Here is a 16,071-nt window from a genome sequence, read left to right on the forward strand (position 1 = left end):
CCAAAGCCGAGGACCAGATAATCTTTCAGTTGAAACAGGAAAACCCCCATGGCCTACCCAGCCTGAGAAGGCCCCAGTTATGTGCCTGCTGACAGTGACCCAATCAAAGACTGTCACATACATTTGCAAGGCAAGCAGAAAACTCCTGGCCCACAACGCACTCCCACCACCTCCATACCACTTCCCAAAATCCCACCCTAAGGGGAAAAAATCCCTCCCAAATTGGACATGGACCAAAAGCTGTTTGAATTTCCTCCTTTCACTCTATAAAACTATCCTTTCGAATCCCTTTGTGTCTCTAGCAGAAGGAGTGAAATAATAGCTGACTCCCTCACTACAGGAAACTCTGAATAAACAGACTTTGATAAAGTCTACAGGTGGTCTTCAACCATTTGATAGTCCTCCACTACCATCATCGATATACTTCGTTAAAATCAGTTGTGACAACCCTCTAAAAACATATAGGGCACCTGTATTTGTTTCCCCCTGTGTTTCCACTCTCCTTGGATTGCGGTCTGCTGTTAAGAGAGATGGTGACACAGTTACAGGTCGCTTGCCCAGAGTGGCACATAACCCAAGGTAACTCCTTGACAGCCTGTCACTTGAGAAGGTCATCTGCCTCTTGGGGAAACTTGTTGAAAATAGCTGAGTATTCATCAGTGCGCTCCTAAATGCTTTGCCCTCCTCAAAATAAAGCATAAGGAAGTGTCAACACTGATGGCTGCCTGTGGGCTGCATATTTACTTTGTGAAACAGTGGCCTGAATAATCATGACTGAGTCACTCTAGGAGACTCAATAAAAAGCATGGCATTGGTCCACATGTTTTGATTCAATATCTCCCATCCCATCTGACCAAACACTCAAATAACTCACTCCTGATGTCTCTTCTCATGATTTCAAACCAAAGTGATTAAGCTCTCCTCCTTGAAATGCTCATAGTTGTAAGTCCTGGAATGAAGGCATGAAGGAAAGGAAGACAGGGAGGGAGGGAGGAGGAAAGAAGGGAGAAGATAGCCCTGTTTTACCATCTCTCCGAACATGGAGAGGAAGATGACCAAAGTTCCTTGCAAGGATATATCCTCAACATTTTAATCTTAAAGACGCCAGTCACAAGGGCACATAACACCATTTGTTTCTTTCTGTTTTATGCTGCATCACATTTTTCAGAATTGCTGCTGTGCTTCATACACAGCTCCCCTCCAAATCTGCTGACAGAGACTTACTATCGCTCACTTCTGAATCAACAAAGCCTAACGCAAAAGGGAAGACCTAGCAGTGTAATACCCAGTCGGTGCAATAGTCCCTTTTGTCATTTTATCCAATAGGATTTTGGAATTTTACTGTTAGTATGATGTTTTGAAATCTGATAGGAGCTCATATCCACCTAAGACAATCAACACCCTTCTGACGCGCTCTTCAGAACTGGCTGACTTGAGAAATGATGTGTGTGTGTCTGTAGATGTCTTCACAAAGAACTAGGTGAGGTCCTCTGAGATTCCTACAGGTGGGAAATTAGAAAAGTGCCTTCTAGATTCTTCTAAAAAGGTGTCTAGTATAACGTTCTGATTAGTATCATGGCTGCAAAAGGCTAACCCCATGAGTCCATCGGCTGGGAACTCCTGTCACACTTTAGGTCCCTCGGGAAAGATCCCTGCTCGTGATGCAGTCAGGCTGTGCATGCAGCAGCCCCCCGCTCTGTTTAAATACACTGTTGACCTACCGCCTGACACCGGCGACAGCGTTCCCACAGACCCGGCTGGCCAGCCAGGTCAGCGCAGCACAAAATGAACCACCTTGGGACCCAGAAGCTTCTCCTCAGCCTTTAGCTCAGATCCTCTGCAGGTCGGGCAGGGTTGAGGGGGCCCTGGTTCCAAAGGGGAGGCCAGGTGCCCAGGAGCCATACAGGGGGCACAGAAGTGACCAGATGAGGCCCAGACCCATCTGACAACTGAATGAATTTGCCCCTCCAAGATTCACTTTATCATCCAAATGAACCTTCACTTCCTCACCAAAACTGGGAATATATGTAAAACGACACACATAAAACTAGAAAACAAACTTCCACTCTGCACAAAAGTCAACACGCATAGGAAGGCTACTGTTGCTTACCTGAAAAAGAAAAGAAAATGGTAGCTTCATTTTTGACATCTAATCGTTTTGACTTACATTAGCTATGGCAATAGCGATTGAGAATAATGACCCACAAACGAAACACAGATACCGTAACCTGCCTGACTCTGATGGGTGTGGTGTCCACTGCGAGTTGCTGAGGCAATATCACTTCCCTGTTTCATCCTCATTTAGAGAATTTCAATTCTGACAGGAATGGCACTGGGCCCAGAGAACAAAACAGTCATCAGACCCTACTGCAGCTAAAGGTCACTGTGGGACACGGCTCAGGGCAAGAAGGTGTACATTTACTAGGGTTTCTGGAAATGTTCCAAGGCCTGATCTAGCCACTTATTCTTCCTCATTCATCTTTGTTTCTGGAATGCTAACATGATTCTTAGATGCTCAGCCATTATGCATGAAGGACGGTGAAGTAAAAGGGTGAAATGAGCCCGGCCCTAGAACAGATGCACTGGACCCTGAAATGACCACCTCCATACTTTTTGCAAGAAAAATGAAACTCCTTATTTGTTTAAGCAGTATCAAAGCTCCTGCCCCTCTCAGCTAAATCTACCCCAAGCAAAGAGTGTGGATCAAGAAACACCAACATTTCCCAAAATTCTTTGGGTTTTATTCACATCAAGTGGTTCTCTTCATTTTCAGATCAAGGAGATCACCTTCCAAAAGATGTGCTCATTGTTTCCAATCTGACCTCTCTAGGAGGAAGACAGGTTTGGGGTCCTGGCATTTTGGCAATTAAGGTAAAACTAAAGGAGAGTCCAACTCCATCACACTTCTCTTCCAAGGTGAGCTACTGAAGTCAATATTTTATTGAATACAATAAAAACAAAGAGAAATGTCCAGGATAATGATGCCAGTGTACGTTTCCTACATTCCTATCAATGGGAAACGATTCTAGAATTAACACATAGAGTTGATTGTATTGTATACTGCCTAACGACAAGGTCATCCTATGCATTCTCCGACTATTTAGGGCAAACAAAATACAAATTTCAATGTAAAAGTATGGAATTCAGAGAAACAATCATTTAAAAGGAGAGATCCATGAATTAAAGCTGTCAATGGACATATATCAAACATGTTTTGGACAGAAAACTTATTGTCCTGGTACCTTTGGTCATTCGGAGCCTAGAAATGAAATTGTTCACGCCTAGTTCCTAGATTTCAAACTGCTACCCCTTTAATTGTTCATCCTCATTTATAAAATCAGTAGGATTAATGGTCATTTGTCTCCTTCCAAGGCAGTTATAAGAAACGGATCAATGCCAGTACAACTTTCCCCCTCAGTTCTTCAGCTTGCACAGGTAAACTTCAAAGTGATTTAAATGGACCTGTTCCATCCACTCACGTACAGGAGCTGATTACCTTTCAAAAATAGTGTAACAAAGTTCGGAACCCCATTCTTCCATGCTCGATGGGAAGTGTCAGCTGCCTCGGCGGTAAGTTTGTCAGAGTCCATTTCCAAGAGTGAGGGAGGCTGTTGGCAGACACTGCTGTCTGTAAACGGAGTAGAAGGGAAAGAAAGAAAAGGAGCTTGTTAGTTGCAATAAACTCTTTTGTTGGCGATTCCTCATCCTTTCTCCTTGCCCACTTCCTAATGTAGATGCTAAAAAAGCGAGATCCTTTTCTAGCCACTTTTGTAGCTCAGAGAGGCCATGAGACCCCCTTCTGCCCAAAGAGATGTCAGGTAGAGGGACTTCTGGGAAAGACTTTTGTTCCTGGATAAAAGGAAACAGGTATGTGAGAAGAGCTGCCTCTTGCCACCTTGACAGCTCTCCTCCTTCTGCCCTCATACACGGCCGCATAAAGACTTGCTGTCTGTAGGTGTGGCAATCACCTGGTGACCATGAAGCCTGACACCTAAGGATAAAAACTAAACAGACTACAGATGTTGAAGCATAGGAAAGAAAGAACATGGGACCCCCATGGTACTAAGTCACAAACTAATCTGGAAACACCTCCCTCTAAATATCTTATTAAGTTTGCAATAAATGTCCTGTTTTAATAGGACACCTAAGAGAACAATACTGACTCCGATTCAGCATTGGGACCTACAAAATTATAAGGGTTCTAAAAACATAACACAAAAATAACTCAAGAACTGGTGACAGTTACGGCCGAATCCATGAATAATCAATTTAAACAGCTTGTTAGTTCATGGAAATATTTACCTGGCAGAGTAAGAACCAGCTGGAACAATTCCAGGGTTCCTGAGCCTCCATGGCAATTTAGAATGAGTGTCAGACTTCTCTGGAAGGAATTTCACCACTCCCTCTTCATTGAGTACGTGCTTATTTACCCTACAGGCACAGGTATAAAGATCAAGGAAATCATGAGAATCATTTCTTATATTTATATAGCAAATTATCTCTTGATAATTTTGCTTTTAATAATAATCTTTGCAATATCCTTGTGTGGGGGAGAAGGGATAAAGAATAATTACTGCCATATTAGAGGGAAAAGATACAATTAAGTGATCACCCATACATCACAGTCAACATGTAGCCCCACGTAAAGACAGCGAGTAAGCCAGCAGAGATTAGATTCCAGTTATCTTAAATCCCAGTCTAGCCTCTCTCCCTCAGGTACTCTTTCCTGATGACAGCAGATGATCCAAATGAGTCACTCGGTTCCTTACACCTCCCAGAAACTAGGACAGGATTCAGAGGGAACACAGACAAAAAGGCAAGTCAAACCAGCTCATTGAAATCACTGTAATTAAGGCACCATAGTCATTTTTTGTCTCCTAAACATTTGGAATAAAAAAAAAGAAAAAACAATAATAAGGAAAGCACCGATACAAAGGAATGCTTAAAAGTCAGAGATATTTGCAAATAATGTCTCCAAAATAAGCAAAAATAGAGCAACTAGCAGTAGCAGAGAGGGAAGAGATAGTTTAGATATATATTAAGTATTATTTGAGAGGTAACTGAGGTTAAGTGAGCATTTTGTTTTCATGTGTTAATAAGGCATGCCACAACTCTTTCAAAATAATGTGAGGTGGCTGGGAATAAAGTCTACATGAACCACAGGGCCTTTAGAATATCAATAGTACTGCCTGAGTGCAAACCCTTGCCTTGTCACATACTAGCCACGTGATTTAACTGCTCACTGCCTTAAGCTAACTGATCGAGTTTACTGTGGGAGCAGTAATAGCACCAACCTCAAAGCATTCTTACCTCATCTAAGTTAATGTATCTGAGGAAGCTCAGAGAACACCAAGCAGGATAAATGCCCAAAAAACTACACCTAGGTATATCATTTTCAAATTACAGAAAATCACAGATTAAGAAAAACCAAGAAAGTCCTGAAAGCAGCCAGAAGGGAAAAACACCTCACCTACAGGGAAACAAAGATAAGAATTACATCTAACTTCTCAGAAACCATGCAAACAAGGAGAAAGTGGAGTGAAATATTTAAAGGGTTGAGAGGAGAAAACCTCACCAACCCAGAATTCTGTACCCTATGAAATTATCCTTTAAAAGTAAAGGAGAAATAAAGTACTTCTCAGACAAACAGATATTGAGAGAATTTGTTGTCAGCAGACCACCCTTTTTTTTTGCGGTACGCGGGCCTCTCACTGTCGTGGCCTCTCCCGTTGCGGAGCACAGGCTCCGGACGCGCAGGCTCAACGGCCATGGCTCACGGGCCCAGCCGCTCCGCGGCATGTGGGATCCTCCCGGACCGGGGCACGAACCCGTATCCCCTGCATCGGCAGGTGGACTCTCAACCGCTGCGCCACCAGGGAAGCCCAAACCATCCTTATAAGAAATGTTAAAAGAAGTTCTTTAGAGAGAAGGAATATGATATAGGTCAAAAACTTGTTATCTACATAAAGGAAGAGCATGGAAGAAGGAAGAACTGGCTGTTTTGTCACAGTTCCTTAGACTGATTTATGAAACTTTTAAGAGGAATTTTCAAGGTGAGTTAATGTGCCACTCAAGGTCAGTCTTACGTCTTTAGGTTTGATTATTTTAATGCTGGTGATAATCACATGCATGAGCCTCCCCACCGTGATCCAGCAGGTCTGGGGTGAGGTCTGGCCATGGGACTAACAGCTCCCCAGGTAACTGTGCTGTGCAGCCAGAGCTGGGGGCCGTGGCTCTCAACCATTTTTGGAAACTGGCAGGACCTACGTGCCATCTTAGGCAGTAAACCTTACCCAGATCTTTGCAACACCAAAGGCTGTTCCCAACTTCTAGGGGCTGCCCATATTCCTAGGGTCATGGCCCCCTCCCTTCATCATCATCAAAGCCAGAAATGATTGGTCAGGCCCCTCTCATGTCTTGCATCTCTCCCACCTCCACTGTGGTCACATCTCTCTCCCTCTTTCTCTCTTTCTCTCTCCTCCCTCTGACTTCAGCCAGGAACAGTTCTCTGTTGTCAAAGGTTCATATGATTACATTGGATCCACTTAGATAATCAAGGATAATGTCCCAATCTCAAAATCCTTAATTGAAACACATCTGCAGGGACTTCCCTGGTGGTCCAGTGGGTAAGACTCCGTGCTCCCAAAGCAGGGGGCCCGGGTTTGATCTCTGGTCGCGGAACTAGATCCCGCATGCATGCCGCAACTAAGAGTTGCATGCCACAACTAAGAAGTCTGCACTTGCAACTAAAGATCCCGCATGCTGCAATGAAGATCCCACGTGCCACAACTAAGACCAGGTACAGCCTAAATAAATAAATAAATAAATAAATAAAACCAAAAAACAGAGCTTCCCCCAAAGCATAAAAAAAAAGAAAGAAAAGAAAAGAAACACATCTGGAAAGTCCCTCTTGCCATGTTACTTAACATATTCACATGTTCTGGGGATTAGGACCTGAACATCTTTGGGGCATCTACCTATCACACTCACTACTCCCCATCCCAATCCCAAAGTCTTTTAAAAATTATTTTACTAGTGTATATTATTATTTCTGGATTTCTTGTTTGAGCCTTAACATTAAGATAAAGATTTAACTCTTTTATGTGCCCACACATTCACATACATACACCCTCCTCCTTTCCCCATTCTACAAATTTCCCAATGAGTTAACCAAATATTCTAGCCAATTTTTGATTAAATCATTATCCAGGTGTTTAGATTATTATAAGCATGTAACTATTTTTATAACTAAAATAGATATTATGCTATGATTATTTTTTCTTTCTTACATATATGTCATTTCTTTCATTCACTTAATTTTCTCTGTATCAATCACCTTTGAGGTTCTCATCAAAATTGGGAATCATTTCTCAGTACATTCAAACACAGCAGAAAATCTAGTAATTTTTTTTCTTTTCTTGAAAATACCTCTCCTTGGCCTTATGCCCTTTCACTTAAACTTAGATTGATTGTTCTCGAATCTATTATAGCTAATGACCTGGAGATATTCTTTTGGTATCACTTCCAGGATTCCCTTCACATTTCTCCTATGTTGATGATTAACTGTCCCTTTTACTCCCTCTTTTTTGTTGGAACACATGCTCCAGTAGCTCTCTGAGAAAAGGTGCATGATTTTGTTTAGCTTGCATGTCTTAAAATATTTTTATTTTGTTTAGTGTTTAGGCTCTATATAGTATACTGGGTTGTAAATCTTCCTCCCTGTCTCCAAAATGACATTGAGGTTTGAGAGACAATCATGTGGAAGGTGGTCTATATGGCATCTTGTTGTTATGGAGTAACAGAGAAGGACTGTTTTGAAGGAGTTACCCAGAATGACACCTCCACCACAGCATGCTCTCAAGAAGATCAGTTTTAGAAAACAACAGACACAGTACTTGACAATCTGGGAAATGAATCCCTGAAATATCTATGCTTCCATATTTTAAAATAGCTTTCATGTACTTAACCTCTAGACTTTTATATACTTAACGCCATTTGAGGACTACTGTTTTAAAGAATTAACTCTTTCTGGAAATGTGGGACCCAAAATGTCGAGAGAAATAAAAAACCTAGCTTTCTTACTCTCTCCTTATTTTTTACTTTTCACCCTTTATTTACTTTTTATAGAAACAAAGAGCTTTAGCTATTTCTTTCTCCTGTAACACCTCCTCCTTCCACCTAATAGAACAGTAGAAAAAGTGGTTCAATGGCCTCTCTGTGATTCTGATGTTCAATAACCTAAATTTCTCTAGATTCTAGAATATTCAAATATAATCATCAATGATTACAATTTTCCTTTCTTATTTTTCATTTTAAAATTTATATTGGAAACATATATGGTCCTGTTTGCAATATATGAAAAATTTAAGATTTATATGTACATTATAGATAGAAAAGATTCATGATATTTAAGGATTTTAAGATAAAGATGATTTTAAGGATTCAAGATAATGAAGAAAAGAAAGACTTCAATAATTTTCTAATCACCCTTCTCTTTATCATGAACAATTTTGGCATACATGCCTACTAAAGAAAATTATTATTAATTTTAGTAAAATTTTAATGACAGTCACCATGTCCTAGATGCTGAATATTATGGCAATGTTACAACCTTAATTTCTGGGTTTTTATAATCTCTTTGTGGAGCCCAGACAGCTATACAGTGAACAGTTAAGCAGTCTATGATTAATTGCTAAAATGAGAGCTATGAACATACAATAGCTGATTCAGTATGATGTAAGACCTAGACTATTAGGAAATTTGCTCCAGAACTTTATCCTGTAATTTATTTAGATGAAAAATAAAATTTACTAAGCTGTAAGTTGCTGAGAAATGCAACTGAAAAATTTATACTAAAATTCAAACAGATTAATATATATTCAACCTCTGGGTCTAAGCATATTCATTTCTACCACAAGCTCTGAATAGGAACAAACATTATGACACTAAAACTGAATTTTTAGCCTAAGCCTAACATGGAAATGGAAGCTGAAAAACGTAAGTACAGTACATTTATTTCTTTTACCCAGAGTTTTACTAAGAGTTTTGAGTTATTTGAACATTTAGACCTCTTACACTTCAACTTCCTCTGAAAACAATAGAAATATATTCCCACCCTGTTACAGTTTTATCACCCAGTTCCTATAGAGAAATCCTTTCAACTGAAGCAGTTTAACAAAAAGGTTAAATCCAAGATGCTATCAATTAATGATGAAGGTTAGCAATTTAGTAGTTGATAAATGTTACATATTTAATGTACTTAGATGAACTCTTTCGTGCCCTTGAGCTAATAACTCATATTAATTAAATTATTAATTTAGTTAAATGCAGAATTAACATTTAATCTTCTCATCCCACGGCAAACGTATCTTCCCACCACACGGCAAATGCACATAGCCTGAAAAGCCACAAATGACTAGAAATAATATAAATGTGTAGGTATTTCAATATGTAAAGAAGAAAAAAATCAATATTTGTTTCAAATTGTTCTAAAAACTCAAGTTCAGACTTCCCTTTCTAGTTGGCATTTGCCAAATTTCTAGATTCCACCAATTGTCTTTAAGTTCTAAACAGTGAAAAACTACTTCCTCAGAAGCAGACCAAAAAAAGAAAGAAAATGAAATCACTTTTAAAGCAATCAAAACCAACCATCAACCATCATTACCGGGGAAATAAGTAGTCAGGATTTGAGTGAGATCTTGAAGGCATATATATAAACTTCTACATACCACGCCTTAGCTGTGCTTCTCAACTGAAGGCTCTAAAAATTACATGGTTTCCAATAAGTGAATTACATTCGTATTTTTTCCATAATCAAAGGACATAGATCAAAGTTTGGTTTCTCAACCTTGTTACTTCTTGAAGAAGCATTCTCATGTGAAAATGAGACCATCGCCTGAAACCAAGAAACCAGTTCAGAAAGTGATCAAAGCCGTGAAAAAATCATTTTGAAAGTTACTGAGGGACATGCAAGCACATTTTATTGAGAGCCCCGAGGTCACAGCAGAGTAAAGTATTGATGTATATTTTTGTCTTGTGCTTTGTCATATTTTTTTCATTAAAATGGCTTCGTTTGGAGACCTATAAGGAAAGGCAGTGCTGTACCAAAAGAAGGAAAAGAGGGTGTAGATTTTAACCTTTCATGGAATCATTTCAGCAACTGAGATTTCCTTTTACCTTTAATCTTTTCACATGGAGGAAATATTTTAGAAATGAATCTCTACCTCTCCCCCAAAATCAATTCTCGTTTTCGAAAGGGAATTTTGTTAGATACTGTACATCATGCACAAGTCAATATAGAATGAATAAAAATGTTGTTTCTGGAAAGGCAAAAAGGCTGAGTTAGGGTTAGAAGACTCCAGGGATGGGGGTGGCAAGAGCAGAGTAAAAGCAAATTAATCCCAGGATGTTTTCCATCCAGAGTAAATTCATCTACTGACGATGAAAGGCGGAAAAAGTTCTCTTGGTTAGGGATTGGGTTTGTCTAGAACTTTTAAACAACCAAAAACACCAATATAGGTCATATAGGTCATGAGAACTATCATTACAACCAAACATCTAACTAAATGGGAAAGAAATTAATTTCTGCCAGTTAGGCAATACTAAGTTCTTAACCTTGTTATAATAAAAGCTGTCCCTTTAAATAGTTCAGTAAGACAAAGACTTTTCTTTATTTCCATAGATGGGTCAAAAGGTGCACGCAATACCTGATGTTCTATGGAGTAAATGCTCTGGGCACAGCAGAGTCTTCATACCACGGCACACTATTTTTTAGGGAAAAAAAGAAAATGAGAAATGTAGGGAATGTAGGAAATTTCACGCCCAGGGAATCTTGTATCTACTCTGCAATTCATATATCTGAAAATTATTAACTATCAATGGGTTTCCCTGGTGGCACACTGGTTAAAAATCCACCTGCCAATTCAGGGGACACGGATTCGAGCCCTGGTCCTGGAAGATCCCACATGCCATGGAGCAACTAAGCCTATGTGCCACAACTACTGAGACTGTGCTCTAAAGCCCACGAGCCACAACTACTGAAGCCCATGTGTCACAACTACTGAAGCCCACACACCTAGAGCCGATGCTCTGCAACAAGAGAAGCCACCACAATGAGAAGCCCGTGTACCACAACGAACAGTAGCCCCCGCTCGCTGCAACTAGAGGAAGCCTGCGCACAGCAACGAAGACCCAATGCGGCAAAAAATAATTTATTTTTAAAAACATTATTAACTATCGAAAGACTAAAGCTATTTTTAATAAGATACTTTAGAATATTTAGGCTTCCCTGGTGGTGCAGTGGTTGGGAATCCGCCTGCCGATGCAGGGGACACGGGTTCGTGCCCCGGTCTGGAAAGATCCCACATGCCGCAGAGCGGCTGGGCCCATGAGCCATGGCCGCTGAGCCTGTGCCTCCGGAGCCTGTTGCTACGCAACGGGAGAGGCCGCAGCAGTGAGAGGCCCACGTACCGCAAAAAAAAAAAAAAAAAAAAAAAGATACTTTAGAATTTTTAAAGTGTTTTAGTTTAGGCAATATTTATTAAAGTTAAAATGTAGTAAAACCAGTAGTAAAATTCTGATAACCTCCTCTCTGCTCTCATCTTAATGAGATGACTTTATTCTGAGAGGGTTTTCACATTTTCTTTGATCTCTGTCAAAACTCAGTGTAGCTGGAAGCAACCTAAGTGTCCATCAACAGATGAATGGATAAAGAAGATGTGGCATGTAAATACAATGGAATATTACTCAGCCATAAAAAGAAACAAAATTGAGTTAAAAGAAACGAAACTGAGTTATCTGCAGTGTGGTGGATGGACCTAGAGTCTGTCATACAGAGTGAAGTAAGTCAGAAAGAGAAAAACACATACCATATGCCAACACATATATATGGAATCGAAAAAAGAAAAAAAAAAGGTTCTGATGAGCCTAGGGGCATGACAGGAATAAAGACACAGATGTAGAAAGTGGACTTGAGGACACGGGGAGGGGGAAGGGTAAGCTGGGACGAAGTGAGAGAGTGGCATGGACATATATACACTACCAAATGTAAAATATATAGCTAGTGGGAAGCAGCCGCATAGCACAATGCAAAGATTCCGCATACCATAACTAAGACCCGGTGCAGCCAAATAAATAAATGATGGGCTTAACAATAACCTGGAGATTGCAGATGTAAGGATTAACTAATTTAAAGCTCCAGCAAGAGAAATTATACAATCTGAAGCACTGAGAGAAAAATGGTTGAGCAAATAAAGAGCCTCAATGATATTTCGGAAAATATCAAGCAGTCTAACACACATGAAATTGGAATCCTACAGGGAGAGGACAGCAAGAAAGGGACAGGAAGTATTAAATAAATAATTTAACAAAAATTTCCTAAAGTTGGTGAAAGACATGACTTACAGATCCAAGAAGCATAATACATCCCGAGCAGGATAAATACAAAGAGAAACACACAACTCAGTACCTCGTAATCAGACTACTGAAAAATAAAAATACAGAGAAAAATCCAAAAGATAAAATAAAAAATAATAAAGAGAAAGAGAAAAATCTTAAAAGCTGCTGGGGTCAGAGGATTACACAAAATTGACAGAGGAACAATAATACAAATGATGGCTAATTTCTCATCAGCAACATTGGGGCCCTGAAGACAATGGAATGGTGTTTTTAAAGTGCGTAAGGAGAAAAATACAGTCAGCCCAGAATTCTACATCTAGTGGAAATATCTTTCAAAAAAGGGGTAAAATAAAGATATTTCAGTTAAACAAAACATGAGAGAATTCATAGCCCTCAGACTTGCACTATGAGAAACACTAAAATTCATTTTAAATAGAATTTAGCTACTTTCACCTAATTCTCTAAACTTTTCAGGCTAATCATATGTGCTGATAGGGTTTAGGACAACGATTCCAAGTCTATAATGAAAAGAGTATTTGTTTTAATGGTACTGAGCTGTGTATAATATAAATCACTATTTCCCAGAAGTATGGAGGGGAATTTCACTTAGATTGATCATAATTATCATATGAACACGGGTGGTTAATTTTTCTACTCATTTAGGTATGCGCAGAGAAGCTGAACATAGGGTGGAAGTATAGTTAGAACTTCTTTTGGAAGGAAGTTGTTGCTCAGGGTGTGGAAGTGAGTTGGCCAAGCATGGGTATAGGAAATGAAAGAGAAAGGGTGGAGTCTTTCTTCTGCTATAAAGCAAAAAACCATGGCTCCTAGTACAACAGGGCACAATGAATGTCTCAGGCAATCTGATCAAATTCATTAGCAAAAAAAAAAGCAGAATTAACACTTTTCCTCATGCACCAAACATGTGGAGAAGTCCTCCGAAGAGTTCAATTTCACTGAATCTTGTTCCTGTATTAGTATATTAGGTAGTTTTAAGAAACTTGACGAGGCCATACAAGGGAAAGCAGTGGTCCCCTTCCTCGGCAATAGCACATGAAGCCCCCCAGATACTCCACCAGTTAGGCCTCCGTAAGTTGTTTAAACTACAGAGTAGTCCCCCTAGAGGAGAAGACAGTAGGTCACTCTCTTGCTTCTGCTACAGTTCTTTCCCCTGACAATCACAGATAGAAACGCTCTAAATAATAGAAAACCCTGAAGAAGGGAAGTGTATCACATGGGATGAGCACACAGATTTCAGAGCCTGACCGTATGAGTTTAAAACTGGGTTCTTTGTGGCTTTGGGGAAGTTTACCTCTGCCTCAGTTTCCTTTTTTATGACCCTCAAGTGCCTGCCTTGCATAGAGCTCTTATGAGGATATGAAATACATGTTAGGTTATTAGCAGTATATGTATTTTCACAACGTGTTTTCTATTATAATTAAAAAATGAATGGTGTAAAATCCAGCTCTCTGGTTTCATCTGTCGATTCTACTAAGTAGATGCCTGGAGAACCCCCAGTTTTTGCAGGGAAATGGATTCTTCTGCATTTAAAGATATACATCTATTGGTTTTCCAGGCAAGTGTCACACCGAATAGTCACTGTTAGGCTGGTAATACTTAGGGCCAAATGGCGCTCGCCAGTTGCCGGCCACAAGGGAACAGTGTGTCAAGGACTACAGTGAGAAGTGGGCTGTGACAAAGGCATTAGGCGAGCAGGTGTCTTCAGAGTGACAGTTCTCAATGGGGAGGACCGGAGACACTACCTCTTAAAGCTGTTGGGGTGGAACGGCGCCAGAGGCCAGATCATTTACACAAAGGAAGGGAGGTTCTCTTTAACAGGATTCTAGGACGGAATTCCACGTATTTAAGAGAACATTATACAACTTCACTTGTGACCTAGGCTGGTGTTATCAAAAGCTAGTGTCTATTAGACTTACAGAACAAAGTGAGAGACCAGAAAAAGCTAGCTTCCTAAAAGAATCTGTGCTTCCTAAAACTTCCTTGGTGTGGGGAAATCCATGGCTCATGATCAAAAAGGGTCTTCTTTTCAACTTAAGATGGACCCTTTATTCGCAAGCAAGTTACCAAGGACGGAATTTGATGGCCCAAGATGATCTCTAGGCACAGGCAACTGGCCCTGTTCATAAACCCTGTCAAAATAATCCCAGCTCTGGTCAGCTTCTCCTTGGCTTTTACAGTCTGAAGGAGCCAATCCCAGGAGGACCCTCCTCCAACCCTTCTGGAAGAGGTGGTGAGGCTGCCTGCTATTAAGTAGGGAAAATGCAATTTAAAACAAAACTCCAGGAGTCTGGCTACAAAATTCAGCTGTGCTCAGAAATGGATGCTTAACGCAGACACCCACTCCTACTGGGTTCTTTGTCAGTGTCAGGCCCTGGTGTTAACAGGAGGCCCTGGACTCTGGGAAGGAGGCTTGGGGAAGGCGGACGGGGACGGTGGGAACAAAGAAGCTGAGGCAGAAACATCCGTTCGCAAGACAAGTCATGCAAAAAGAGCAGGAAGAACAAACACTAGTCAATTTTTTAAAAAAAGATGTTTCAGAAGGTTGGGAAGCCCTTAAAACTGGAGACTGGAATACGAATAAGCTAAAAGAATTAAAGGAAATGTTTTAAAAAATAATGAAGTTTAAATGAAGCTAAAGAGTTGAAAGACAAAAAGAAAACTAGATTGGAGGTTAAAATAGCAGACAATAAGGACTAAATTGAAGTGAAATAAAGGTTAACATATTTTTGACTCAGAAAGTTGAAGGTCTAGTAAAAGAATAAGTAAAATCTGTGAGGTTAAAAAGAAAAAAATTAAAGGTGAGGTGGCAGGCAGTACGAGAAATTGACTATGGTCAGCATGATAATCAATTAGGATGCTCTGAGGCGGACCCAATGTTCTCAGTAAGTCATCTCATACTGGACAGCAAGTTTTGCTCTCTTGTTGAATGAGTAAGAATCTGTTTATTTGGCTAGGGTGTAAGTTTGTGAAGTCCATACTTCTACATAGTTCTTGAGGCCTGACCATTCTCTTTCCTTTTTTTTTTTTTTTTCATTCTCTTTCCTTAATTTCATATTTCACTAGCACCACCATCAGCAAAGTCTGACATTAGAATCAATGCTGTCTATTGATACCAGTTCTGGAAAATGTGATTAGAACATGATGTTATTTGGAGTCTATGAAAGACAAAATTTGTGATATATTCTGAACAAGGTCATTTAAAAATTTATCTTTGTATCAGCTATGATAAAAGCCTTGTTAAAAAGTAATATAACAACAAAACGCGAAAGAACATTTAACCCAATATGGTGTTTAAGAACTTTAAAGGCATATAATGAAATTCAGGGGCTACGAGAAATCATTCCTGCCTATGAAGGGATTTCTAAATGACTTCTACACAAACCACTATTTTGATAACCTGGTTCTATATCTGTGAAAATACCATTAAGTAATAAGGGACATATTTTTTCAAATGTCACAATCCAAACATTTTACCATTAGGCCTAACATTCTTTTAATGAGGTTTTATTAGTGTGTCAATTTTAATTAGTCTTTGCTTTGCAAATGTTCTGCCAACTCACTCCAGCTTTTGTATTGAAGGCTCTAGGATATCAGCAACATTGGCTAATTCCTAATTTGTTGGATGTCTCCTATGTCACCATTTCACTTTTGCTG

Source organism: Neophocaena asiaeorientalis, unplaced genomic scaffold (genome assembly GCF_003031525.2).
Source record: "Neophocaena asiaeorientalis asiaeorientalis breed wild unplaced genomic scaffold, Neophocaena_asiaeorientalis_V1.1 scaffold124, whole genome shotgun sequence".
Taxonomy (NCBI): Eukaryota; Metazoa; Chordata; class Mammalia; order Artiodactyla; family Phocoenidae; genus Neophocaena; species Neophocaena asiaeorientalis.